The sequence below is a fragment of the Dama dama genome, chromosome 13 (assembly GCF_033118175.1).
Source record: "Dama dama isolate Ldn47 chromosome 13, ASM3311817v1, whole genome shotgun sequence".
NCBI classification, from domain to species: domain Eukaryota; kingdom Metazoa; phylum Chordata; class Mammalia; order Artiodactyla; family Cervidae; genus Dama; species Dama dama.
The window spans coordinates 62,622,444-62,634,275 of record NC_083693.1 but is presented as its reverse complement, the minus strand read 5'-3'; the positions used below and the strand labels follow the sequence as shown (position 1 = coordinate 62,634,275).

At 39.8% G+C, this 11,832-nt stretch overlaps 1 protein-coding gene across 1 annotated transcript in view; it reads left to right on the top strand.

Moving 5' to 3' along the window:
• Positions 1-72: 72 nt before the first annotated feature.
• Positions 73-11,832, top strand: part of TP53BP1 (tumor protein p53 binding protein 1) — an 88,607-nt gene continuing 76,847 nt past the window's right edge. The window contains exon 1 of the mRNA XM_061159239.1: positions 73-209. The gene's annotated coding sequence lies outside the window, so the exon portion shown is untranslated. The remainder of the gene's footprint in view (positions 210-11,832) is intronic.

The window sequence follows — 11,832 nt, the reverse complement described above, 5'->3', positions numbered from 1 at the left end:
CCGAGTTTGGTGTATCCTTCAGTCGGTGTGTCTGTATTATCATTGTTTGGAGGTTTTTTTTTTTTTTTCCCCCTCCTGTCACTGCCTGCCAGGGTCCTAGATTCCGTCCTCGGTTTTTCTGTCCTCATTGCCCCAGGCCCTGGCTGTGAGCTCTGGAAGGCTGTGCAGTATCAGGACGGACAGAATGACCTTCCGGCCCTGAGTCCCTGGTGAGTTGTTATTCCGAAGATAGAGGTTGGCTTGTCTCCATCTCTACTGAGTGCAGTGAGCTCAGACTGCAGCAAGGGGGGTTTGAGTAAAACCCAGGAAAGTCCTTCCCAACTACTTGTGACACAGTGAATTGGGTAACCTTGGGAGACAATGGTATTACCTCCCCCAGGGAATTCTCAAAACAGAAGGGACAATGTTTGAACAAGGGAAGAGGTTGGTCCTTCAAAAAAAAAAAAAAAAGAAGAACCAAAACCAAAGGATGTGAAAGAGGACTAAGGAGGGTGGCACTGTTTTATGATTGCCTGGAACATCCTGTGAAAATTTTGGTGTGGTACTGAAAGCCTAATCCACCCCCCACCCCCTCCTTTCCTCAGCCTGTCTCCACCACCTACTCTGCACTCCTGTATCTTCTTTTACCCAGGATACTGAGTCATTCTGTATGTGTATCACACAGAGCAGAGCTTGCCTTCCGCCCTAGGACTCCAGCAGTACTTTTGTGGGTTCCCTGTGCCGTACACTTTCCGGATGGTGCAGGGAAGAAAGAAGCACAATACCTGATTCAGCACGGCTCTCTGTGAGCCACCTTCTGATTCACCTCCTCTCAGGAGGCCGTGAGGAGGGTTGGACAGTGTCTGCATTTTAAGTACCTCACAGTAGCCCTGGTTCTTAGCCATGGAGCATTTGTTTAGCAAAGCATCCATCCCGCAATTTGGATATGGCCCTGTCTGAAACTAACATAATGTTATATGTCAGTTACACTTCAAATTAAAAAAAAACAAAAAACAAAAAAACCATGGACAGGGCCCTGAAAATCCTTTGTGTAACAGAAATAATACCGGTGGAATATAAAATGTTGGGGATGCCTCACCCTATATGACACATGAGACAGTGCTCTGCTCTACCCACCCCAGCCCCCCATTTGCAGACCTCAATCTGGCAAAGAGCACAAATGGATGTGCAAGCCTCCCCTTTTCTGCAATCAGAAAAGAGTGCCACATGGAGGCAGAGCCAGAATAGGTTGTAGGGAGAGGAAGGGGACAGTTACCATAGCAACTGTAGAGATGAGGCCTTTAACTAGCACAGGGTCTCAGTATAACGGTCATCTGCAGTTAACCACAGGCTCTGCTTTCATCAATTTTGACAAAGATTAGACAATAGATCTGAATTCTGTAAGGAAGGACCGCACACTGATCAGATGATAGGGGCAGCAGTTTAGGCCTGTGATGTCAGACCCTGCTAGAATTGGCTTTTTTATTAATTAGAACTGTAAATACAGACTGGTAAAGGAAAGTGAAACTGTTAGTCGCTCAGTTGTGTCCTGACCCCATAGACTATAGCCTGCCAGGCTCCTCTGTCCATGGGACAAGAATACTGGAGTGGGTTGCCATGCCCTTCAGGGGATCTTCCCAACCCAGGGATCAAACTCGGGTATCCTTCATTGCAGGTGGATTCTTTACTGTCTGAACCACCAGGGAAGTCCCTAAATACAGACTGATGGGACTAAAAAAAACCTGGAATGTTAGTATCTATGCACCAGAATTTTGCAACTGCAGACAGAAAACTCTGATTGCATATATGTAGAAGGCTATAGAAAGCTGGATAAAAATTTTAAAGAAATACATTTATACATGAATTTCAAAGTATTTAAAACCCTATTTTGTGTTTAGGAATAGTTTGCTGTGGCAGGAGCATTCAAAGACCCATCCAACTGAGAACCTATGATATACGTGATTGTGAAGCATGTTCAGTAGTGTGTGATGGTTATAGAGCCCACTGTAGTGTTTTATTTAACTGTTTACCCCTCAAACTGACCAGGTATGATCTTTTGGAAATTCTGCTATTCTATAGTTTCTTCCACATTCTTGTCATATAGCATTGGCAAATATAGTGGTTACAATCTGTGCTTTCCAAACTATTTATGATGAAGGACTCTTGAATTGTGGAAGGGGTCTCTAAGGATCTATCACTGAAAAAGTAATTTAGGGTAGATATCAAAGGAAGACACATTACAGGCTCTTTGCTTGGGTATGCACTGGAGTGGGCACAAGGCAAAAGGTATTACAGATTGTAAATGGTTTGAAAGGTAACTGTAGCCTTGGCTAAGTTTAAACCACTTAAGGGATCCTCAGCGCCCAGACCTTTGTCAGTTCATATGGTGATAAATAAGCAACAGGTAAATTATACACATACTTAGCAAAGTAAGAGGGGCATTTCTATGTTTTTTGTGGAAATAATTTCATTTTTGGTATTTAGATTATTGAAATTATCCTCATGAGAAAATGAGAAATTTACTGGAATGAACTACTCTCATCTAGAATTGTGTATGTGTGAGAGAGGAAGACACCATCATCCTCTGAATAATTAGGGTCTCCATAGGACTTAGGCTAGCTCTGGTAATTGGTAAAGAAAATGTACTGGCTCCTCCCCGCTAGTCCAATGAATGTCAGTTTTCTGGGGATCTCAGCTCATTTGGCAGAATTCCAGCTGGCTGTGCTGGATTGCATGGTCTTATCAACCAAGACATACAAAAGGAGCTGTATGCAGCTCACATTCCTACCCTGTGCTCAGCTGTGCCTATTAAAGCATTCTTTACAAAGAGAGAGGTGTGTTGAATTACAGGATTGCTGTGTCAGAAGCTTATCCTTGGCTTTTGGGGAGAATACTAGGGTCATAATACATACCAGCAACCATAGGGTCACCTTTTTGCATGGTTTATCTGCAAAGGCACTGAGTGAAATAATCTCTAATGAGGCAGAGTAAAAATAATCTCTAAAAAGTTTGAGATGGGGAAGAAGTCTGCATTTATTACTACTCTATCTTGCACACAGAAGCAGCCCACAGTAAACATTTGTTGCATAATTTTCCTAATTATTATTTGTTCACTAAGTAATGGGAAGATCAGGGCACTGGGTTTCCCCTCTCTGTGCAGAGCATTCAAAAGGACCATGAAGAAACTTTTTCTTCCCTTGCTCTCCACACTCTTCTCTTAAAGAAAGTCATTTCCAAAAGTAAAAAAGAAACATTTATGGATATTATTTTCTCTTTTCTGTTTGATTAATGTCTAAAATGAAAGTTAGTGTTTGGCTGTGGTCTCTGATAACCACCTTTTCCTTCAGTCTGAACGAAGTTGCTCTTACTATAGGAATCTCTAAGGATTTTCATGTGATGATGAAGAGGATGGTGGTAAAGAGGCGCAAAATGTATTACTTAGTTTTGAGGCCATGCCTATGTGTGAATTATATTTTGCATCATTTTTTCAAGATTTCAAATAATAAAGTCACCTTCCTTCAAGGAGTACTTAACTTGGGTTGCAGAAATATTGTTACCTTTACAACATTCAGTTCAGTACAGTTCAGTTGCTCAGTTGTGTCTGACTCTGCGACCCCATGGACTGCAGCACACCAGGCTTCCCTGTCCATCACCAACTCCCGGAGTTTACTCAAAACTCATGTCCATTGAATCGGTGATGCCATCCAACCATCTCATCCTCTGTTGTCCCCTTCTCCTCCCACCTTCAGTCTTTCCCAGCATCAGGATCTTTTCAAATGAGTCAGTTCTTCACATCAGATGGCCAAAGTATTGGAGTTTCAGCTTCACATCAGTCCTGCCAGTGAATATTCAGGACTGATCTCCTTTAGGATGGACTGGTTGGATCTGCTTGCAGTCCAAGGGACTCTCAAGAGTCTTCTCCAACACCACAGTTCAAAAGCATCAATTCTTCTGTGCTCAGCTTTCGTTATAGTTCAACTCTCACATCCATACATGACTACTAGAAAAACCATAGCTTTGACTAGATGGACCTTTGTTGCCAAAGTAATGTCTCTGCTTTTTAATATGCTGCCTAGATTGGTCATAACTTTTCTCTCAAGGAGCAAGTGTCTTTTAATTTCATGGCTGCAGTCACCATCTGCAGTGATTTTGGAGCCCCGCAAAATAGTCTCTCACTGTTTCCACTGTTTTCCCATCTATTTGCCATGAAGTAATGATACCAGATGCCATGATCTTAGTTTTCTGAATGTTGAGTTTTAAGCCAACTTTTTCACTCTCCTCTTCCACTTTCATCAAGACGCTCTGTAGTTCTTCTCTTTCTGCCATAAGGGTGGTGTCATATGCATATCTGAGGTTATTGATATTTCTCCTGGCAATCTTGATTCCATCTTGTGCTTCACCCAGCCCAGCATTTCTCATGATGTACTCGGCATATACGTTAACTCAGAAATAGTTTGTCTTCTCATCAGTTCTTTTTCCTTGTTTTTTGTTTGTACTGGGTCTTGCTGCACTTGGGCTTTCTCTAGTTGGTGTGAACAGGGGCTACTCTTCATTGCAATGGGTGGGTTTCTCACTGTGGTGGCTTCAGTAGTTGTGGCTCACAGCCTCTAGGCCTGTGAGCTCAGTAGTTGTGCAACACAGGCTTAGTTGCTCTGTGGCATGTGGTATCTTCCCAGACCAGGGATTTAACCCATATCCTTTGCACTGGCAGGCAGATTCTTAACCAATAGGCCACCAGGGAATTCCTTATCAGTTCTTGATCCTTCATCATATGTCTTAACTTCCCTTTCTAACAATACTTCCCTTGCATTAACCCCTTCATTTAGTCAGTCTGAGCCACTTGCCTTTCCCTCAGTCATTCTTATACTTTCTGTTCAGGTTGTCTCTTTTCCCCTCAGAATGCCCAGAATTCATTTTTAAGTCATTCATTAAAAAAAAAAAAAAAAAAGTCATTCATTCAGTGATGTGTATTGAGCACTTACTGTGTGCCAGCAAATGAAACACAGAGGTCCCTGCTCTTGTGGAGCTTATGTTCTAGTCGGGGGCGGGGAACAGATAATAAATAATAAATAGGTATATAGTATGTCAGAAAGTGATTAGTGCTGTGGCAGAAAAGAAAACATCATGATAAGTAAGGGTGACTGAGATGCTGGAGCAGGGTGTGGTGATGGGGAAGAATGGTGAAGTGGCAGGAAAGGTTGCAATTTGAAAGGGGCTGGTCAGGGTGGGCCTTATTAAGATGAGACTAAAGCAGACTTAAAGGAAGTAAGGGGGTTTGGTCATTGGGATATGTGGTAGAGAGTCTTGTAGGCTGAGAAGATAGCCAATTCAAAGTCCGTAAGTAGCAGTATGCCTGTTACATTCAAGGCATAACTGGAGCCCACTGTGCCCGGAGCAGAGGAGTGAAAGAGAAATAGGAGATAAGATTGGTAATAATAGAGGCCAGATCACATAGGGCCTTGTTGGCATTGTTAGGAAATAGTAGCCTTTTTTTTTGTAACTGTGCTGGGTCTTCGTTGCTGTGCGCCGGCTTTCTCTAGTTGCCACAAGCAATGACTTGTGGGGACTACCCTCTAGTTGTGGCGCTTCTCTTGTTGCAGAGCATGGACTTGGGGCAGAGTAGTTGTGGCACACGGGCTTAACCACCTGGCTGCATGTGGAATCTTCCCAGACCAGGGATTGAACCAGTGTTCCCTGCATTGGCAGGTGGATTCTTAACCACTGGACCACCCAGGGAAGTCCCATATGCAGGCTTTTAAACAGAGGAGTGAAAAATAATAATAATAAAAAAAAATAAACAGAGGAGTGATATAATTTGACAGATTTTTACAGTATCACTTTGGCTGCTGTACTGAGAATAGACTGTAAAGGTTGTAAGGTTTAAAGTGGGAAACCACTCTCTTCATGACCAGTTCTGGACTCTGATCACCCCAGGACCTTTGACCCCTGAGGGTCTGAGGGGCCCTGGTTAAAAATAATAAAGTGGTAAACAAGTCCCTTGACCAATCTGACAAATAACCTATTCCAGAATATATTAAAAAATCTCCAACAAATGACCAGTAAGTATACAAAAAACTATTTAATATCATTAGTCCCAGGGAAATGCAAATTAAAACTACAGTGAGAAGTCTCCTTGTGGCCTGGAGGTTAGGTTTCAGGCTTTCACTGGATTCAATACCTGGTTGGGGAACTGAGATCCCACAAGCCCCATGGCATCACACACACACACACACACACACACACACACACACCACACACACTATATCTATATCTATATCTATATCTATAAACCTACAGTGTAACATTACTTATTCACAAAATGGCAATAATTAAAAAACCAGTGATACCAAATGTTAGAAGGGGTGTAGAACTCTCATATATGGCTAATAGTAGTATAAAATGTTATAATTTCTTTATAAAAGGTACTTTGAGCTTTTTATAAATCTAAACCTTTATCCTATAACACAGAAATTTCATTCTTAGGCATTAACCCCAGAAAAATTCACACATATATGTTCACAAAAAGATTCGTGACAGTTTTTCATAGCAACTTTATTCATAATAGCCAAAACCTGGAAACAACACAACCATCAATTAAAAAATGGATTAAAAAATTGTGTTACCTTCATGCAATAGAATACTACTCAGTTATAAAAAGAAACTACAAGTATACACATCATAGATGAAAAATTAAAAAAAAACATTATGCTGAAACAAAAGAAAACATAAGACTGTTGTATTGGTCTCCTGAGAAGTAGATACCAAGATGTGGTTAGATGTGCAAGAGATTGGTTAGAAGAGTATATTGGTTATTTTGGCTTCCCTAGTGGCTCAGTGGTAAAGAATCTGCCTGTCATACAGGAGACACAGGTTCAATTCTCCAGGGGTTGGGAAGATCCCCTGGAGAAGGAAATGGCAACCTACTACAGTACTCTTGCCTGGGAAATACCATCATCAGATGAGCCTGGTGGGCTACAGCCCATGGCATGGCAAAAGAGTCAGACAGGATTGAGTGACTAAACAAGGACAATATTGGTTATCTATTGTTTTGAAATAAATTACTCTAAAATTCAGCAGCCTAAAATAATGAATATGTATTATCTAACATAGTTTTTTTTTAAGATTATTTATTCTTGGCTGTGCTGGGTCTTTGTTGCTCCCTGCGTGTTTTCTCTCTAGTTGGGGTGAGCAGGGGAGAGGTGGGAGCAGTCTACTCTTTATCGCTGTGCCCGGATTTCTGATTGCAGTGGCTTCTCTTGTTGCAGAGCACAGGCTCAATAATTGCAGCACACAGGCTTAGTTGCTCCACAGCACGTGGGATCTTCTGGGACCAGGGATGGAACTTGTGTCCCCTGCATTGGCAGGTGGATTCTTAACCACTAGACCACCAAGGTAACACTCACACAGTCTCTAAGGATCTGAAATCGAGGAGCAAATTAGGTGAGTGGTTTTGGCTTAGGATTGTAGTCCTACAACTATGAGGTTGTAGTCAAGATGTCAATTGGGGTTACAGTAATCTGAAGGCTTGACAGACTGGATGATCTGCTTCCAAGATGGCTCATTCAAACGGCTATTTGCAGGAAAGCTCAGCTCCTCACCATGTAGAACTCTCCATTGGTCTACTTGAGTGTCCTCATGACATGCAGCTGGCTTCTCCCAGAGTCAGAAAGTAAGGAGGGAGCTACAATGCCTTTTTATTACAAAGTGTTTGAAGTGAGGTGCAGCATAGGTTCAAGAAAGGTTTGGTCAGGCTGATGAAGAGTCTTCAAGTCAAAGGACCTGTTGGAAGAATTTTTTTTAATCACAGGATTAGGCCTGCCTTTGTAGCCCTGCTCTTGTCTGGCACTGGCTGGGATCAGCCTAAGGAAGTGTGGCTTTGGTGCAAATGTGGGAGTAGATCCAGAGTGGCAGCAGGTGGGTTCATCAACCAAATATACTCTCTGAAAGAAGATTTCAGTAGTGCATATTCATGGTCACTATGAGTACCTACTGCATGAATAAGTTTTTGTGGAGTTCTAGAATGGGCAAAGCTTATCTACAGTGACAGAAGGCAAATAAGTGTTTCCTGATGCTGGCAAGGGGATGGGAACTGATTGCAAAGGGGACACAAGGAAACTTTTGGGGTGACGAAAATGTTCTGTACTTGATTATGGTAGTGGTTATACACATATATACATTTGTTGAGCTTATCAAACTCTACACTTAAAATAGGTACACTTTGCTGAACATAAATGATATATAAAATTTACTGAAAAACACAATGAGATACCACTTCACATTACCGATACCAAACATTAGTGAGAATGTGCAGCACCTGAAGCTCTGATATGTTGTTAGTGAGAGTATAAAATTATACAACCATTTTGGAAAGCTGTTTGCCATTTCTCTCTCAAAAGTTAAAGAAATGCAGTTTGTTTAACTGCAGCAGTTCCACTCCTGGATATCAGCCCAAGAGAAATGAAAATGTATGTTCCCAAAAAGACTTATTTATGAATGTTCATAGGAGCTTTATTTATAATGGTCCACAAGACCCAAAGATCCATCAACAGGCAAATTGATAAATTGTGGAACATGTATACAATAGAATACTGCAGAGCAGATATGTCAACAACACATATGAATCTCAAACATTTTGTATTGAGCAAAGAAGATGCATGCAAAAGACCACATACTGTTTGATTGTTTGATTAGTCTCTCAGTTGTGTCCGACTCTGCAACCCCATGGACTGTATAGTCTGCTAGGTATCTCCTCTGTCCACTTCAAGCAAGAATACTGGAGTGGGTTGCCATGCCCTCCTCCAGGGGATCTTCCCAACCCAGGGATCGAACCCAGGTCTCCCAGATTGCAGGTGGATTCTTTACAGTCTGAGCCACCAGGAAGCCCTTCCCTGTATGATTACCTTTATGTAAAATTATTGAGGCAAAACTAATACATAGTAAAATTGTTGAGGCAAAACTAATACATAGTGATAAAAATTAGAATATATTTGCCATGAAAAACTCTCTGGAGTGAGGAAGATATTTTTATATCTTGATTGGTATGTAAGTTTAATAGATATATATGTTTATCAAAACTCATCAAATATACAACTAAGAGCTTTGCAAAAAAAAAAAAAGAGCTTCGCATTTCACTATATTTAAATTTTACCTCAATAAAAAAATAAAGAAATCACTAAAAATAAAAATCAAAGTGAAATAAATTAACCTCTGTATTAAATTGGTGGAATTCTTTCAGATGACTTTAGAATATGGTAGTTTAACTGCACGTTTTTTCACAAAATTTTATTGTGGTAAAACACATGTAGAATTTACTATTTTAATCATTTTAATTGTATAGTTCAGTGATATTGAATATGTTCATGTTGTGGAACTATCACCACCATTCATCTCCAGAGCCCCACCATTTTTTTTAAACCTACAGTAGTCAATAGTCCCAGGTGGTCTCCCATCCCTATGTTAATCAGATCCAACCCTGCTTAGCCTCTGAGATCAGATGAGATCAGGCACACTCAGGAGGGTATGGCCATAGCCTCCACACTTCTTTTTATCTTGTGAAACTGAAACTCAATATATTCATTAAATAATAACTCCCAATGCTCCTCCATACCCACTAGTCCCTGGTAACCACCATTTGACTTTCTGTGTCTCTGATTTTGACTATTCTAAATGCCTTGTATAAGTGGAATCACACAGTATTTTGTGTTTTTTTTTTTGTGACTGTCTTATGTCACTTAGCATAATGTCCTCAGGATTCATCCATGTTGTAGCATATATCTTAAGTATACATTTTTATGGGATATACCCTAAGGAAAGAAAGAAACTGCAAAAAATGTTAAACTGTTTTCATTAGTCATCTTATTAGTAATAATATTGGAAGTTTTTTGAAAGCAGTTTTATAGATGTAATGGAATAAAATAAATTGTGCTAACATTATTAGGAATCAAGTTGTTGATTATGCTAAAAAGAGATACAGATATAGAATCCAAAAAGTTGGATAAATACCCTGAAACCCTAAGATTTAGTTAGAAAAAACCAAACAGTGATCAACTCAGTAGCAGTAAGTAGTCCAACCGTCCAGATTGTAGTCTTTAAATACCATTTACTACTAAATGAACCAAGGCTTCTTAGAGAAACATCTGATTCTATATCTGTGGAGGGAAATAAACAAGATGAACCTGGAACATCTTGTTATACCAGAAAGTAAGAAAGCCATTCAAGAGTACTGAAATCATGTCAGAAGAACTTTGGAGCTAATCTGAGAGGACTTCCACAGTCCAAAGATGGGACAGTAATGCATTTCAAAATGAACAATAATTGCAGTGGTTTGAAGCACACCAAATGTGTTAAAAAATACAGTTAATAGTGATACTAAAAACAAAACTCTCTTAAGTAATCTTTGGGGTATGCTGGAAACCTCATTATTTAGAGAACTATATTACATGGAGAACTTCAACTTATTATTTTGAAAACTAGTAAATCAAAGGAAAGAAACATTTGTCCTGCCTTTCCCTGAAGTGAAGTGAAAGCCACTCAGTCATGTCCGACTCTTTGTGTCCCCATGGACTATACAGTCCATGGAATTCTCCAGGCCAAAATACTGGAGTAGGTAGCCTTTCCCTTCTCCAGGGGATCTTCCCAACCCAGAGATAGAACCCAGGTCTCCTGCATTGCGGGCAGATTCTTAACCAGCTGAGCCATAAGTGAGGCAGCTGAGCCACAAGGGAAGCCCAAGAATACTGGAGCAGGTAGCCTATCCCTTTTCCAGGGGATCTTCCAGATCAAGGAATTGAACCGGGGTCTCCTACATTGCAGATGGATTCTTTATCAACTAAGCTATGAGGGAAGCCCTGCCTTTCCCTCACTAATCAAATACTTGACTATTCTAAATGTTCAAATACTTGACTATTCTAAATGTTGAAATACTTGACTATTCTATAAGTTCTTATAGAAGAATTCCAGCTAATAAATGAAGGTAATATGTTAATTTTAGAATATCACTTTTTTACAGCCCCTAGTGAAATAATGCACCTTGGTTATGATTATCAATGACTGCTAAACTATCAAGTAAAACGGTGGTAATATTTGAACCTGATGGTCAATTGTAACAGAATAAAAATACATTAAACCAAATGTTATTAATATATACTTCTTGATGAGATGCAATAGGAAGTTTATGATACCAGTTATTATTGCCAAAAATAGGAACATAAATATGAACAAGCATACCTCTCTGCCCATTTATAAAAAATAAAAAGGAAAATACCGTAAATGACATCACAGGGCCGCAATAAGAAAAATCCACAAAGTTGGAAATTTTACAGAACAAATGATGTGGTTTCATCAACAAATAAATTGCAGGAAATAAGAAAGAGAAAAACTTACAGATTAAAAGAGGCCTAAGATAGTGTCACCCAAATGCAATGCACAAATCTTGTTTGGAACTGTAAAAGAAAATTATGAGACAGTTGGAGAAACTTAAACACTATACATTTGATAACATTAAAAAATTACTGTTAATTTTCTTTGGGTGTTATGTTATATGTTATGTTATGTTATAATTTTCTTTATGTTGTTATGTTTAAAAGATTCTCTGTAACACATATAAATATTTATGGATGAAGTTTTATGATATCTGGGATTTTCTTATAAATGATCATTTGGGCATAAGTGGGTGGGGATATAGTTGAAAAGATTGAGCATTTATTGCTGGAGAGGGCGTGGAGAAAAGGGAACCCTCCTACACTGTTGGTGGGAATGTAAAGTGTGGAAGCCACTATGAAAAACAGTATGGCGTTTCCTCAAAAAACTAAAACTAGAGTTGTCGTAGGATCCTGCAATCTCACTCCTGGGCAT